Raw genomic sequence first — 16,810 nt, 5'->3', positions numbered from 1 at the left:
GCGTTACTACAAGGGAACTACCTGCCGCGACCCCCCTTCCCCCTGCATGGGAGATCAGATGCAGAGTTCTCAACCCTTTCTTCCATCTCTGAGGGCCCACCATTCTATTCCTTGTCCCCACTGTAGAAATGCCACTATCAGTTAACATGTAGCCACGTACCCACAAGGCAAAGTGTGTGTGTGTGTGTGTGTGTGTGTGTGTGTGTGTGAGTCCAGGGGGATGTATTTGTGAATGTGCAGATGCACACACAGCAGGCACACATCTCAAGGAGCAATGCCACACCGTGGGGAAGGATCTCAGAGGGAGAGAACATGGTGCTCCCACCCCTGTTCCTTCTCTGACTTATGGCATGTCTTGTCCACAGTTCTGGATCTAAAGCCACTGCCCAGGGTGTCGGTGGAACTATTCTTCTCACCTTGTCTGCCTACGTGTGGGAGAAAACTGAGCTTAATGACAGGGTAACACAGTAACAGAACAGGAGATTAACACTTGGAGCCACGGAGCTAGCAAAATTGCACTTAAACATAAATTGAACCCCCACAAAATCTAAATTTTTCCCATGTAAATTTTTTTGGCCAGTAATATTTTTTTAAGAAGCAAAAAAAGTATTCTTTCAAAATATAAAACTACTAGAAATAGGCATGTTCTGAGATGGAGATTTCTGGCCATTGCTGCATTTTTAGCCAAGCAGTTTCGCTGTGTCTTCCAGAGAGGGGGAGGGGGAAGAAAAAAAAAAAGAAAGAAAACAGCCACTTTTTTTTTCATAAAGCCACAAAATATTTTCACAAAAAGCAGCTCAGAAAGAAAGGATATTTCCACCATTTCCCATTTCTGTAGAATTTGCATGAGGTTTTTATCTTTTCTGATTTTGTCAGAGGTAAGAATTTTTTTTCATATGGCTGCAATTTCAACCTTCTGAACATTAAGCAGATATAAATTATCTACAAGGCTAAAAAGTCTTTGATTAACAAGCTGGGGAATTGCAGGTATTAAAATTGCCCCCCAGAGGGAGGGCATATCATTCCATGAATGCATTAGACATCTACTTTGAATTACAAAGAAAAATTAATTAAAAAGTATATGTTTATGAGTAATGTGTGTTCCCTCGAGTTCATTCTAAAAGCCACATATATGCAGAATCTAATAAAAATTAAATTACATTAGCTGCATATTTTACTTCAGCAACATGAATAAAAAGATAAAAGCAGGTGCTACCTAATGTTTCATTCTAGAGAACTTCCGGAGTGCCCCAAATGGTCTGAATGGATTTCAGTGCTCTACGCCCACTGGAAAATTCTGCGTGTGGCTGGAAAAAGAACTGTAGCTACCTCAGGAAGGGCGATTCGGTGCCCCTGTGAACAGCTCTGCTTTCAGGCTATCTGCTGTACTCGGAATCAGTCCAGCCATGCCCACATGCGTCCTGTAGAGGTGGTGTGGCTAGAAAGATTCAGCAGGCTCCATTTACAAGGTGTCATCTACACTGGCTAATAGCAGGCAGCCCAGCGGGTTGTTGGGCATTTTAACAAGACCATCCTCAGGCACGGTCTACTCTGCCAGACAGTATGGCCTTAGTGTCTCTAGAAGTCTGTGGGTCTAGAAACAATAAAAGTGTCATGACAGCCAACACTTGCCAACAAATATTTTGTTTATTCCATAGATATTTCATTAGCTTTCTGTGCCTTTTTTCCCCCTCCCTGTGCTTTTTCCCTTTCGGTTACCATGGAAACAATTTCCCTGGTAGGGGAGGAGTCTAATGGCATCCAGGAGTGTGAAGAAAAGTCAATTTATATCATGGTTTGTGAAATATTGGGAGTTTGTAATGGTTGTTATCACCACATATGGTAAATCAATCTCTCTCAAGAGCAAATTTCTAAATATTGATATGAGCATGGGAGTGATAGAATTATATAGAATCATGCATCTCAGCAACTTGCATGGCAACCTTTAAGATATACATTTCTATTTTATTTTGTTTATACAAATAAAAAATGAAGTACAAAAGATACAAAATGTACTATTTATATATATATTTAATCTATTTTAAGTTCTCTAAAGGCATTGACTGGTCTCTAACATAAAACTTAAAGTTGTTTTAATTATACAGATTTGAGAAGCCCTATCTGATCACTTATAAAGTTTCTATATATGTGTGTGTATGTAAATGCGTAGTTGTTTTTGTTTTTGTTTTTTTTTACAGAGAGCTTGTATGCACAGCAGAGCACTTATGCCAGCTTCGTTCTCACTTTAAATCAACTGGTATTTAGACAAATATATTAATTCAGAAAATGCAGGCTTTAAAAGTTTGTCCAAATACGTGCACTCCACACAGGCAAAGTAAGGTGATCACATTTTCGGGTTTTAAAATAGACTGATTTGGCCCCCTTGTCAAAACCAAAATTTGTTTATTTGATTTCACTTGTAACTTGTTCTGCTTTCTGTTTTCTTGCAAGAAGACATGAGTGATGGGATGACAAAATATTGGATTATTTGTGCTCTTGAAATGGATGCCACCTGAGTTGTGACAGGTATTTTAAGTATCATCTTCTGCAGTCACTTAACACTGATTTGAAAAAATTTCAAGCCTTGGGTATATTCTTGATCGTTTACCACCAAAATGAGTCACCTCTTGAGTAAAAAGGGAGATCTGGGGACAAAATGGAAACACTGAATGCGGGTGCAAGGGGGAGCCGTGAGAGAGGAGTTAAGATCTTCTCCACAAGTGTGGCTGACTCCAAACACAGATGTAAAACAACCAGGGAGACTGGTTGATTTTTTTTTTTTTTTCCGAAAGAGTGCCCTATGTTAATTCTTATGAACACAGAAATTATGGCTCAGCTGACATTTTTGAAAAACAACCATTCTTAAACTATTTCTGCGTGGTATTCTTGTACCTTGTCCTCTTATGGAACATGGACAGATGCTGACTAGACCTTTGAAATATTGTGTGATCTCATTCCCTTTTTAGATTTAGGGAAATGATTAATATTTTATGATCCTTTGAGATGAAGATTCCGCAGCTCAAAAAGGGAAGAAATTTTAAAGTAAACATTCCCATAGATGGTTGGAGATTTTTTAATAAAATTCACATTAAATAGGAGAATGGGATTTGATGCAATTAAAGACGGCGGGAGAGACGTTGGAGGGAGGGGATGGAAGAAACGCCCAGGACAATTGCTGGACTTACTTTAAAATGTGTTTTTAGTGTTTACTTATTATTGGGAGACAGACAGTGACAGAGCACGAGCGTGGGAGGGGCAGATACAGAATCTGAAGCAGGATCCAGGGTCCAAGCTGTCCGCGCAAAGCCCTACGTGGGGCTCCAACTCACAAACTGCGAGATCATGACCTGAGCTGAAGTCGGATGCCCAACCGACTAAGCCACCCAGGTGCCCCTAGCTGGACTTACTTTATTTTATTTTATTTATTTATTATTTATTTATTTATTTATTTATTTTTTATTTTTTCCGCTGGACTTATTCTAAAAAGTGCCTCTGATTTCAGCAGAAATCCAAACAAGGTATTTTGGACATTGACTATTGGAGTGTCTGCTCTTTTTCCTGACCTTTGAACCTTTCTGCCCAGAGGTGGTTTTCAAAGGAGCTCCGCCGTTTCTCCCATGCTTCGTTTGTACCACATGAGTTGATTTTACAATTGCTTCTTACCAGAGTAAATTCAGTGATGGGTTGGCCGTAGCGGTAGGAAATAAAACATGCCCAAAGAGCAGGCTCAGAACAGCACCTGCATCCCAATCAGGCTGAAGAAGTGAGAGCCTGCCAGGGAAGGCTGGTGGCTTGTGCACAGAGGTGAGGAGCTTGATGGAGCGGGGCTGAGTGGAGGCAACCGCCTCTTCTTCTTCCGAGATCAGCTATCGTGCAATTCAAGGGCTCTGGCATCCAATTCTCCTTCCCGAGAAGCCTGTTCCAGTGCAGCCAAGATGTATAGTGTGTGCAGCTGTTCTCTCTGCAACATCATGGGCCGTCTGGAAAAAAAAAATGACATTCGTTGGGATAACCTCAGTGAGAACCTTTGTTGGTAATGACTGATGTCAGAGCACAGGTACTTTTGCTCTGTATATTTTTATTGTTTTAAATAAAGCCAACGGAATCGGGATGTCTGTGCCTCCCCTCAGTCACAATGAATGTGATGCACATTGGGTCAGAGATCAGGGCGTCAATTTAGGGAGTATCTGTATCTATTACTGAAGGTTAATGAAAGAGAGAATATGGGGTTTATTTGTTTGTGTTTTAAGAGAGGCTTTCACGTTTTTAACAGTATGACACTTAATAGGTTACATTGGAAAATCTCACGTTCTGTCCTTATGCTTATTGTTTGTTTTTTTTAGCTTTGGTTTTGGATGGAGAAGGAACATGGATGATTTGAGGAAAAGGAAACATTGGGTTGCCCGGATCTGGTACAGAGCGTAAGCCACTGTCTTGTTCAAAAATCCTTCTAACCACAGAAATGGGAAGATTCATGAAGAGCAAGCAGGGAGAAAATACCTCACTTTCAAATCTTCGGTTACTGCATCTCAGTCAGTTTCAGTTCTATAGTCCCTCCCCCAGGACACACAGCCTCACCTACGAGCTGGAGCACCGGGGACCTTTCCCTCCCCATGGCCAGGGGGACCCTAATGGCCACAGTTAGGCAACAGGAGAAAGAGCTTGTTTTTCCAGGAAATCAGCGAATGACTAAAGACAGACAAGGGGTTTAATTGGCAGAATAAAGAAACGATTTGAAATTATAAACAGAAAGACAAATCAGAAGGCCAGAAGCTAGGCGGCTCTGGGAAGCATAGGATGAGAGGCTTTGTGACCAGATGTCTGAGTCAAATGCCTGGAGCACCACGAGGGTGTCAGAGATACTTTAGAGAGGTGTTTGCAAGGCATCACCGGGGTGTGGGCTTGGCAGGCTGACAGGACCTGGCAGTGCCTCAGTCCCTGGGTGTCCTCACAATTTGACTATCTTTCTTTTTTTTTTTATTTTTTATTTTTTTTAATCTTTATTTTTGAGAGAGAGAGAGAGACAGAGACAGAGTGCAAGCAGGGGAGGAACAGAGAGAGAGAGGGAGACACAGAATCCAAAGCAGACTTCAGGCTCCGAAATGTCAGCACAGAACCTGACACGGGGTTCAAACTCAGGAACCGAGAGATCACGACCTGAGCTGAAGTCAGACACCCAACCGACCAAGCCACCCAGGCGCCCCATATCTGACTTTCTTTTAAAGAAACTTTGACATTTTGAGATAACTGTAAATGCACACAAAGTTTTACAGAAAGAGCTCATGTGCTTTTTATGCAGCTTCCCCTAGTGATGACATCTTGCAAACCTATAATGCAATACCACAACCAAGATAGCGGCATTGGTGGTCACGATGCAGAAGATGCACCCTCACCAGATGCTTCAGGCTGCCATTCTGTAGCTACACCCAGTCTCCCCTGCTCACTCTTTTTTACCCTTTAGTGACACTAACCTGTCCTCTAAGAGTTTCTATAACTTTGTCATTTCAAGTCTGTTATATAATGGAGTCATACTGTATATAACCTTTGGAGAATGGCTTTTTCCCTCAACATAATTCTCTGGAATTCCATCCAAGTTGCACATGTCAATAGTTTGTTCCTTCTTATTCCCAAATAATATTCATGATATGAACATACCACAGATTCTTTCATCATTCACCCACTGAAGGACATCTGGGTTGTTTACAGTTTTTGGCTATTCTGAATTAAGCTTCTAAACATTCATATACAGGTGTTTGTGTGAACCTAAATCGTTGTTCCTCTAGGATACAAGCCAGGTTGTTAGTAGCTGCATGTTGAGTTTAAGAACCTGATAAATTGTTTTCCAGAGCGGCTGTATCGTGCCTTCCTACCAATAATGTGTGAGTGATCCAGCTTCTGTGCATACTCACCAGCTTTTGGTGTTGTCACTATTTTTTTTTTTTTAGTTTTTTTTTGTTTGTTTTTAGTTTTTGTCATACCAATAGGTGTGTAATGATAACTCATTGTGGTTTTAATTTGCATTTCATTACTGGCTAATGATGTTGATTATCTTTTCATGTGCTTGTTTTCAGTGAAATGTCTGTTCAAGTTTTTTGTTCAGTTTCTAATTGTATTGTTCGTTTTTACCATTGAGTTTTGAGAGGTTTTTTTTTTTTTTAATGTACTCTAGGTGCTAGCCTTTTATCAGATACAGGGCTTGCAAATGTTTTCTCCCAGTATGTAGCTTGTCTTTTCAGCCTCTAAACAAGGTCTTTCATGGAGCAAAATTTTTCAACTTGTCAATTTTTCCTTTTATGGATTTTCAAGGTTACGTAAGCTCCGTGCTTAGTTGTGGATCCTGAGGAGTTTTCTCCTATGTTCTTTCTCAAAAAGTTTATAGTGTTAACATTTTGCATTTTGTTTCAAAAACAATTTTAACGTTTGTTTATTTTTGGAAGACAGAGAGAGACAGAGTACAAACAGGGGAGGGACAGAGACAGAGGGAGACACAGAGTCCGAAGCAGGCTCCAGGCTCCGAGCTGTCAGCACAGAGCCCGACACATGACTCTAACCCACAACTGTGAGATCAGGATCTGAGCAGAAGTCAGATGCTTAAACTGACTGAGCCACCCAGGTGCCCCAACATTTTGCATTTTTTAAAATTAGACCTGAGACTTAGATTGAAGTTTTTCTTTTCTTTTCTTTTCTTTCTTTTCTTTTCTTTTCTTTTCTTTTCTCTTTTTTTCCTTCTTTTCTTTTTCCTTTTCTTTTTCTCTTTTCTTCTCTTTTCTCTCTCCTCCTCTACCCTTCTCTTCTCTCCTCTTCTCTTCTTTCTCTTTGTCTATGGATGTATAATTGCTCTAGCACAATTTGTTAAAACGGCTATCTTCCAAAGAATTACTTTTACACCTTAGTCAAAACTCAGTTGAACATATCTGTGTGGGTCTATTTCTGAGTTCCATTGATCCATATGGCTATCCCTCTACCAATACATTGCAGTTTTGATTATTGTAATTATAAAATAAGTCTTGAAATCAGGTAGACTAATTCCTCCCAATTTTTTCTTCTTCTATAAATTGTTTTGCTTTTCTAGCTTTTTTACCCTTCTATATAAATTTTATAAAAGCTTTGTATCTACAAAAGTCTTGCTGGGGTTTTGATAGGAAGTGATTTATACCGGTATATTGATTTAGGAATTACTGATATATTTACTGTGTTGAATCCTTCAATCCATGATCACCATACGATTCTCCATTTACTTAGATCTTTAAAAATTTTCTTTTGCCAATGTTGTATAGTTTTTAGCATATAAGTTTGAGAATATTTTGTTAGATTTATACTTAAGCGTTCCATTTATTATTTTTTTAGTGGTTGTAAATATTTTTTAATTTTGGTATCTACACATTCATTGTTAGTATATGAGAATACAATTGAATTTTATATTTTATCGTGTGTTCTTTGAACTTGCAAAACTTATTTAGTGGTTCCAGGAGTTTTTTAAAGATTCTTTGGGATTTCTACATAGACAATCATGTCATTTGCAAATAGGGACAATTTTCTTTCATCCTTTTCAACTGTATACCTTTTACTTCCTTTTCTTGCTTTATTGTACTGGCTAAAACTCACAGGACTATGTTGGAAGAGAGTGGTAACAAAGCACATCCTTGCCTTATTCCTGGTCTTAGAAAGCACTGAATATGTCATTACCACTGAGTATAATGTTAGCTGTAGGGATTTTTTATACATGTTCTTTTCAAATTGAGGAAATTTCTCTCTATCTCTATTTTTCTAAGAGTTCTTATCATGGGTATTGTATTTTGTCAAAAATTTTTTTTTCTTTATCGATTGATATGATCATAGCATTTTTCTTCTTCAGTCTGTTAAAATGACTGTTGGATTATATTGACCCATTTTGGTAACCTTGGAATAAACCCCATTTGGTTACGGTGTTTAATTCTTTTCATATATTGATGCATTCTGTTTGATACTATTTTGTTAAGTATTCAATGGAGCATATTGGTTTTCTATGGTTTTCATGAGGTTCTCTATTTTTGTACACTGTTTGCTAACAGTAATATAGCTTCATAAAAAGAGTTGGAAAGTGTTCCCTTCTCTTCTATTTCCTTAAAGAAATTCTGTAAAATTTATGTTTTTTAAATTAAGATATAATTGAACTAGAACATTATATTAGTTTTAGGTATACAACATAATGATTCAATATTTTATACATCGTAAAATGATCATCACAATAAATCTAATTACCATCATTTACCATATAGTTTCAAACTGTTTTTCTTGTGATGAGAACTTTTAAGATGTACTTTTTTCAGCAACTTTCAAATATATAATACAGTATAATTAATTACAGTCACCATACTATATATTACATCCCTGTGACTTATTTATTATATAACTGGAAGTTTGTATCTTTTGATTATCTTCACCATTTTGCCCACCTCCCCATCACCTTCATCTCTGGAGACCATCAATCTGTTTTTTTTTTTTGTGTGTGTGGTGCTGATTCTTCTTTAAGCATTTGGTAGAAATCTCCAGGGGAAACATCAAGTCCTAGAATTATCATTTTTTGTAGTTTTTAAATAATGAATTCAAACTATGTATTTTGTGTTGGGAGAGTTGTGGTAGATTTTTTTTTTTTTTTTTTTGAGAAATTGGTCCATTCCATTTCAGGTATCAAATTTATGTGTATAGAGTTATTGTGGGGTTTCCTTCTTATCGTTTTGCTGTCTGCAAGTCTATAGTGATATCCCCTGTTTCATTTGTGATATTTATAATTTGTCTCTTCTCCTTTTTTTTCTTAGACTTGCTAAATTATCAATTTTATTGATCTTTTAAAATAACTAGCTTTTTGTTTCAGCTATCTTTTCAGTTGTACTTTGGCTTTCAATTTCATCGATTTATCCTTTTGTATTTATTACTTTCTTCCTTCTACTTGCTTCATGTGTATTTTACTCTACTTTTTAAGTTTTTGAGGTGGCTGCTAAGACTATTGATTTGTTTTCTTTTTTTTTTTATCGTATGCATTTGTTTTGATACATTTGTCTCTTGCCACTGCTTTCTCTGCATTGCAACGATTTTGATATGCTGTGTTTTTAGTTTCATCCAGTTTGAAGTTTTTGTTTTGTTTTTATTTCCCCTTAGACCAATTTCTTTTGACCAATGGACCAATTTCTTTTGACCAATGAAAAGGAGTTGTTTAGTTTCCAGATGTTTGGAGAATTTCTTATTATCTTTCTATTACACGTTTCTAGTTTGATTTCATCGGGTCAGAAAACATGCTGTGTATGATTTCAATTTATTTTAAACTGTTGAGGTTTTTTGATAGCATAAGAAGTAGACTTATCTTGGTGTATGTTCTATGGGCACTTGAAAAGAGCAAGTATTCTAATGTTGTTGAATGGAGCGCTCAATAATGTCAATTAGCTCCTGTTGGTAGATACTGGTTTTGAGTTCAGCATCCTTGCTGATTTTCTGCCTAGTTGTCCTAGCACTTTTTGAGTGAGAAATGTTGAAATATCCAATGATGTGTTTATCTCTCCTTTTTATCTCTTTCAAGTGTTTTTGTAATTGTTCATTGAATCAATCCTATCATTGCTGCTTTTAAGTTTTGTCAGATTATTCTAACATCTCTGTCAACTTGATGTTGGCATCTGTTTTACTTACACGTTTTTATTTTTCCAGATTTATTGAAATATAATTGACATATAACATTGTGTAAGTTTAAGGTGTACAATGTGATGATTTGATGCATATATATACACATATATATATTGCAAAATGATTATCACAATAAGGTTAGTTAACAGTTCTATCATCTTACATAATTACCTTTTATGTGTGTGTGGTGAGTACATTTAAGTACTACTCTCTAAGCAATATAAGTATACAATACAGCATATATAATACAAGTTTACCTTACAGAATTGTTAACTATAGTTACTATAACGTATATTAGATGTCCAGAAATTATTGTATAGCTGGAAGTCTGCACCCTTTGACCAACATCTTCACCTTTCCCCTGTCCTCCCACCCCTGGCAACTGCTTGTCTTTTCCTCATTACTATAAGTTCATTTGTTTGTTTTTTAGATTTTACATATAAGTGAGATCATACAGCATTTGTCCTTCTCTGTCTGACGTATGTCACCTAGCATGATGTCCTCAAGGTCCATTTATGTTGCCACAAAAGGGAGAATCTCTATCTTTAAATAATATTCTAATTTCTTTCTATATCACATTTTTCTTATCGTGGACACAGGTTTATTCCATGTGCCAGTTATTGTGAATAATGCTTCAATGAACATGGAGGTGCAGCTGTGTCTTGAAGGGAATCATTATATTTCCTTCAGAAATATACCTGGAAATGGGATTTCTGGGTCATATGGTAGTTCTACTTTTAATTTGGGGGGAACCTCTATACTATTTTCCATAGTGGCTGCACCAGTTTACATCCCCACATTCAGCGAGGGTTCCCTTTTGTCCACATTCTCTCCAACTCTTCTGCTTTTGATAGTTCCATTCTAACAGGTTTAAAGTACTATCTCATCATGGCTTTGATTGACATTTCCCTGATAATTAGTGATGTTGATAATTTTTTCACGTACCTGTTGTTCATTTGTATGTCTTCTTTGGAAAGTGTCTATTCAGGTCCACCAAGTCACCTCAGTCGTAAACATAGGGGAGAGGAAATTCAGTTTCCTTCTGCTTCTGAGAAGGGATGAACGTTTGGCTGAAAGGGAAAGTCTGGATACCAAAGCAAACTTGCTGTCAGGAGAGGAAACATGAGAGCAGAATTTGGCATGAGTTTTGTATGCAAGTGTGTATACAATCAAGTTTGGTCACGGATGGCTCAATAAATGCCTGCATAGAACTCAGCACAAAGACCAAGGTATGGCAACTTAAAAAAATCAGTTCATGGTTAATCGTAACCAAGGAGGGAATTAAAATCGTGCCTTTACTTTGTGTGTGACTTTGGGCAAGTTATTAACTTTGCTTGCCTTGGTTTTCCCATTGATAAAATGCAAATAATGATGTTGCTTATACTAGTATGTAATGATGATTAAATAAGTGTATGGTTCCCAAAACACAGTAAGAATCTTAAAAATATATGATTTTAGGGGCGCCTGGGTGGCGCAGTCGGTTAAGCGTCCGACTTCAGCCAGGTCACGATCTCGCGGTCCGTGAGTTCGAGCCCCGCGTCAGGCTCTGGGCTGATGGCTCAGAGCCTGGAGCCTGTTTCCGATTCTGTGTCTCCCTCTCTCTCTGCCCCTCCCCCGTTCATGCTCTGTCTCTCTCTGTCCCCAAAAAAATAAATAAAAACGTTGAAAAAAAATTAAAAAAAATATATATGATTTTATATGTAAATATATAAAATACATAAAAATATATAATTTTTAAAATATATCTTAAATATAATTGATCTCGGCTCAGGTCATGATCTCATGGTTCATGAGTTTGAGCCATAAGTCAGGCTTTGGTGTGCTCTTCACTGACAGTGTGGAGCCTGCTTGGAACTCTCTCTCTCTTTTGAAATAAATGAATAAACTTAAAAAAATTGTTTTTAAAAAGGAAGGCTAGTTGTGAAGGGCATATAACATCTGTTCCAAGCTCTGTAACTGTGGCATTTGTATTTGGTGAGAATTTAAGATTCAATTACATTTTTATAAAAGAGAAAAAGAGACTACTTAATTATTTCAGTGCTTTCATTGGTGAATTGGTGTCAGAGAAATCTTTCCGCATGATACTTCGCATATTTTCGTTGTTCTCTATAGCCTACCAATGTCCTTTAAGCCAATCATTTCTTTAAACTGTTAGGAAAAATTATTTATTTAAAGAAAAACATATCATTGCTTTAGGGCCTCCAATGATGTGTACAAAATACAAATTCAACAATTAAATTACATTAAATTAAATTAACCCTGGCAGCTGTAATTTCCCATAAAAAGCACAGCAGCGTATTGGGTATGAAAGAATGCTGTGTGAAGCCCATTATATTTTTCTTATGGTTTTAGTTATTTAATCTTTTGATTCCTAAAAGAATTAAAATGCTCAAACATACTTTTTCTATGATTTAAATCTTTATATTAAATACATCTACTTGATTTATCTACAAACTTTTCTATTTGCAGTGTCTTAATAATTTGTTTATTTCAACTGAAGCAGAAAAACATTCACGACATCTAGTTGCTATCACTATGGACTGATAACTACCACAAGAACAAATTGTCATCATAGAATATTGATTATAGCTTGTTTAAAATATGTATATTCCACACCTCTAATTTTATCTAATATCCACTTCATATTAGAAGCCCCTTACAGTCTGGAACAATTTCATTTTCAGTATCTAGAAGTGGCTGATATGTCATATTTTTAGTTTAAGTTAACTTCAATGAGTACATGATAGTAGAGATGGTGATCTCTCCGTTTTTGTTCTCAAATGTGGTTTGAGTGTCATATTCAGGCATCCTTAGGATTCTTCTCTTCTTCCTCCTCTTCATTCTTCCTCTTCTTCTTCCTCTTCTTCTTCTTCTTCTTCAAGTATATTTTATTTGTCTAAATTTCTGAATTTGATTCTTACTCTTAACCAATGTAGGATGCAATTGACCTCAGGAATTAAAGATTGTCTGAAATGATTAAAGTTACAACACAACACAATTCTGACTGGTGTGTGCAGCAGTATGCATACCAAAAGTCTTCACGTAATTTGACGGTATGTTGGGATAATGACGTTGAAAATGGGAGCCCAGGCAACCTGAGCTATAGCCCTAGTGTAGCACTAGCTCCTTTTCTAAATGTAGAAAATTCACCTAATCCCTTTTTGCTTTAATTTGCTCATATATAAAGTGGTGATAATATGATTGGCTAAAAGTAACTTAGGGGTGAGGTTTGAAATGAAATATACACACACACACACACACACACACACATATATATATACATATACATATATAAACATATATATATATATATACACACATACATATATATATATAGTACTTTCAAAGTAAAAACATATATGTTCATTGTTTTAATTGTCAAGATTATATATAAATTGGTTAATAAAACACATGGATAAAATTTATAATTTGAAATATTATATTTTATTATGTAAAGATTATCACTTGTCTTCTAGAAAGCTAAGAACAATGTAAAATATTACATGCATACGCTACTCAATGACTATGATACAAGGTATTGAACGATCTCAATCCTCTGTTTTACCAAATATCTAAACCAACCCAGGTGTTTTCTGCTTCGATATGCTTGCAAAACAGAATTTGTTAGCCTTAGAAGCATTCAGTTCCTCAATCATAAGGAATCTTGAAAGATTTCACTGATCTCTGAGGAAGTTTTCAACCCCTTTCTATTGCCTTAAGACTGGAAGTGAATTTAATCTTGTGAGGAGAAAATAAGTGGTAATTTTTCCTTTCAGTGATGGTCTATGTATGTGAGTGCACGTATGAGTGTGTGTGTGAGTACGTGTGAGAGAGAGACTGTGTGTGTATGTGAGAGAGAAAGAGAAAGGGACAGTGTATTGTGTTTGTGTGTGTGTGTGTGAGAGAGAGAGAGACAGAGAGAACCATTTACACATGTCTTACAGACTCTTTCCTTAAATACTTTCCTTATTATGCATTAGGAGTTTGGTGGCTTGTTTAAAACAGAGTTTTGTTTATCACAGCAGTGAAGTTGAAATATATTTTAAAAGTAGCCTAGGATTATAGTTTTAATACTGGGTAATGGTTTTGGCCTGTCTCTATGCAGGAATCTGCAGGACTTTCTGGAGAATTCTCTATTGTCCCTGTGCTTATTATGCAATACTGCCGTGGCCAAGGGAGAACAATAGCTTTTCGTTTTTCTGACATATATTGTTTTTTTGTTTGTTTGTTTGTTTGTTTTTGGTGACTGAGACATTAGCAGATCTTTTGCTAATTTAGAGGAAAAATGTGATGTGTGCACGATAATTTCTATAAAGCTAAGAGATTTTTCTGAAGATAGCCCAAATTGTATAGGCTCTCAAAACAAACACCATATACAGTCTGGTCCACAAAATGTATTGATTTTTTTTTTTTAATTTTTTTTTCAACATTTTTTATTTATTTTTGGGACAGAGAGAGACAGAGCATGAACGGGGGGAGGGGCAGAGAGAGAGGGAGACACAGAATCGGAAACAGGCTCCAGGCTCCGAGCCATCAGCCCAGAGCCTGACGCGGGGCTCGAACTCACGGACCGCGAGATCGTGACCTGGCTGAAGTCGGATGCTTAACCGACAGCGCCACCCAGGCGCCCCATGTATTGATTTTTTAAGAGACATCTTTGGGGGAAAAAAGGGTGGGGTTCAACCTCGGAAGCCATTATCAAGAATCTTTTCTAAGTAGGAAAAAACTGGAGTCAGAGTGTTGATTCAAACCCCAGATCAGCCACTTACCAGAGTTATTTTTCTTCTCTGAGACCTCTGATTAAATCTCACAAATACGAAGGGAAATCTTTTTTATATCTAAGTGTGTAAACTGATTGTCAGATTCCCTGAAAATAAAGTTTGATTTAATAACATTTACCTGGGTGACAGAATTTGGTGAAGTTCTGGTCCCCTTGGCCTTTGATCACAGGACGTGAAGGCTGGGAAGGATGTAATGAGGTCTATGTCATAGGCCTGTTTGGGTCTCTGATCTTTTAGCTGAGGGAAATATCCTGAGGTCTCCTGTTACCCAAATACTGGGGTAAGAGGTTGGGATCGTGTAGAGCAGTGGTTCTTGGACTTCGATATACATGAGAATCGCTTGGAGAACTTGTTGTACCACATTTTCCTAAGCCCCATCCCCAAAGATCCTAATTCTGTGGTTAGGTTGGGCCCAAGAAATTGCCTTTCCAATAAGCTTGCCATGACATCAGTGCTGCTGGTCTGAGAATCCCACTCTGAGAGAACTCTGTTTCCAGATTGTGAGCACATGTGCCCAGAGCATCAGGGAATCATGTTTAGCAAAAAAAAAAAAAAAAAAAAAAAAGCCTTTCCCCAAAGAAAGGAAAGAATAAATAAAATAAAGAGAAAGCTGCAAACACTGTCCTTCAGGCCCTTCAGTAGGCATCTTATCCTTTGTCTTTGCAGCACTCTGTGAGAAAGGAAGCATTACCAGATTTTGGCAGAATAAGAAACCAGGTTTCAGAGAGAAAGAACAAACACCACCCAAGTGACGTGACTAAGCTGCAGGCCTGAGGTTCACAGTGAAACTCTGACTCTGTTTCTGGCACTTCCCACAGTGGAGGGCACCTTTTGCAGACCTCTTTGTTGGGCTCCTCATATTAAATTTTAAAAACTTCATACCAAGAAAAGGTGTTATTAGAATTCATCCCACTTCTTAGTAGAATCATTATCCAAAGTGACTTTGAGTGGGCTCAGGGAGTCTGGTGAGAATTACCTGCCAAATCAGGGTGGCCAATACGCAGTGGTCATCTTCAGTCAAGAACTGGTTTCCCTTCTATGGCCACTGGTTCTCTCCACTTGTTTTCCCAGCAGCCAGACCCTCCCTCACTTAACTTTTCTGACATATTTCACTCGACGATGACCCTTAGCTCCTGTGACCTGAAGGAAAGAACAATGTGGTTCAGAGAGCAGCCTCACTGTATGACAGTCTGTCAGAAATGGAGAACCTCAGGCCTTACTTCAGACCTTCTGCAAAATCAAGTTTCATCTGAACAAAATTCCCAAGTGATTCATGCACATTAGAGTATCCAAAAGACCTGTGTAAGAAATAACATGAGAAAAGAGTTGAGGGGGAAAAAAGTGGTTTCCCACTTTTCTGGCTTGGCTATCATCTGCATTTCTTGAACTGTAAGTTCCTTGAGGGCAATAGACTGGATCAGGACCATTCAGAAGCATTCTGGCATGTATTTTGATGTACAGTAAGTGACAAATGACCACTTGTTGACTGAATGACTCCCGAAATCTCAACAGCAGGCTCATTTTTCATGAGTGCTAGAATCATGACTCCTACCTAAATATTTCCTGATTTATTTTTTACAGGCATCTCTAATTTGATATAAGCAACTTGATTTCTCACTTATATTTGCTGCACCTCTTGTTATCCTTCTCTCTGAGAATAGTACCCTGTTTCTTAATTTTTTTTAATGTTTATTTTTGAGAGAGAAAGAAAGACACAGACTGGGAGTAGGGGAGGAACAGGGAAGGAGGGAGACACAGAATCTGAAGCAGGCTCCAGGCTCTGAGCTGTCAGCACACAGCCTGACGCAGGTCTTGAACTCATGAACTGTGAAACCATGACCTGAGCCGAAGTTGGACGCTTAACTGACTGAGCCACCCAGGTTCCCTGATAGTATCCTGATTCTTAAGTCAAACATAAGAAACTGCCCAATCAATTATCGTCTCTTGACCCCTCACTAATTATGGAATCTATTCCATTCTTTCTAAGGCCATGGTTATGAATCTATTCCTTTTTTTTGTTTAGGCATTTCTTTCTTTTTTAATTTTTTCTTTAAATTTACAACCAAATTAGTTAGCATTTAGTGCAACAGTGATTTCAGGAGTAGATTCCTTAGTGCGCCTTATCCATTTAGCCCATCCCCCCTCCCACAACCCCTCCAGTAACCCTCTGTTTGTTCTCCATATTTAAGAGTCTCTTATGTTTCGTCCCCCTCCCTGTTTTTATATTATTTTGGTTTCCCTTCCCTTATGTTCATCTGTTTTGTCTCTTAAAGTCCTCATATGAGTGAAGTCATATATTTGTCTTTCCCTGACTGACTAATTTCACTTAGCATAATACCCTCCAGTTCCATCCACGTAGTTGCAAATGGCAAGAT

General features: G+C 37.5%; 1 protein-coding gene and 1 long non-coding RNA gene across 2 annotated transcripts in view; both read right to left on the bottom strand.

Moving 5' to 3' along the window:
• Positions 1 to 10,838, bottom strand: part of LOC147572087 (uncharacterized) — a 45,598-nt gene extending 34,760 nt beyond the window's left edge. Inside the window, exons 1-2 of the long non-coding RNA XR_015246799.1 lie at positions 10,600 to 10,838; positions 3,664 to 3,980 (exon numbers count right to left, since the gene is read on the bottom strand). This is a non-coding gene — a long non-coding RNA (uncharacterized LOC147572087). The remainder of the gene's footprint in view (positions 1 to 3,663; positions 3,981 to 10,599) is intronic.
• Positions 10,839 to 15,205: 4,367 nt separating this feature from the next.
• LOC147572084 (uncharacterized) overlaps positions 15,206 to 16,810 on the bottom strand; it is a 526,072-nt gene continuing 524,467 nt past the window's right edge. The window contains exon 8 of the mRNA XM_086695169.1: positions 15,206 to 15,575. The gene's annotated coding sequence lies outside the window, so the exon portion shown is untranslated. The remainder of the gene's footprint in view (positions 15,576 to 16,810) is intronic.

This window comes from Puma concolor, chromosome F2 (genome assembly GCF_028749965.1).
Source record: "Puma concolor isolate L17-30 chromosome F2, mPumCon1.1.hap2, whole genome shotgun sequence".
In the NCBI taxonomy this organism is placed as follows: Eukaryota; Metazoa; Chordata; class Mammalia; order Carnivora; family Felidae; genus Puma; species Puma concolor.
Note: the sequence above shows the minus strand (reverse complement) of the source record. Positions and strands in the feature narration are given on the sequence as shown.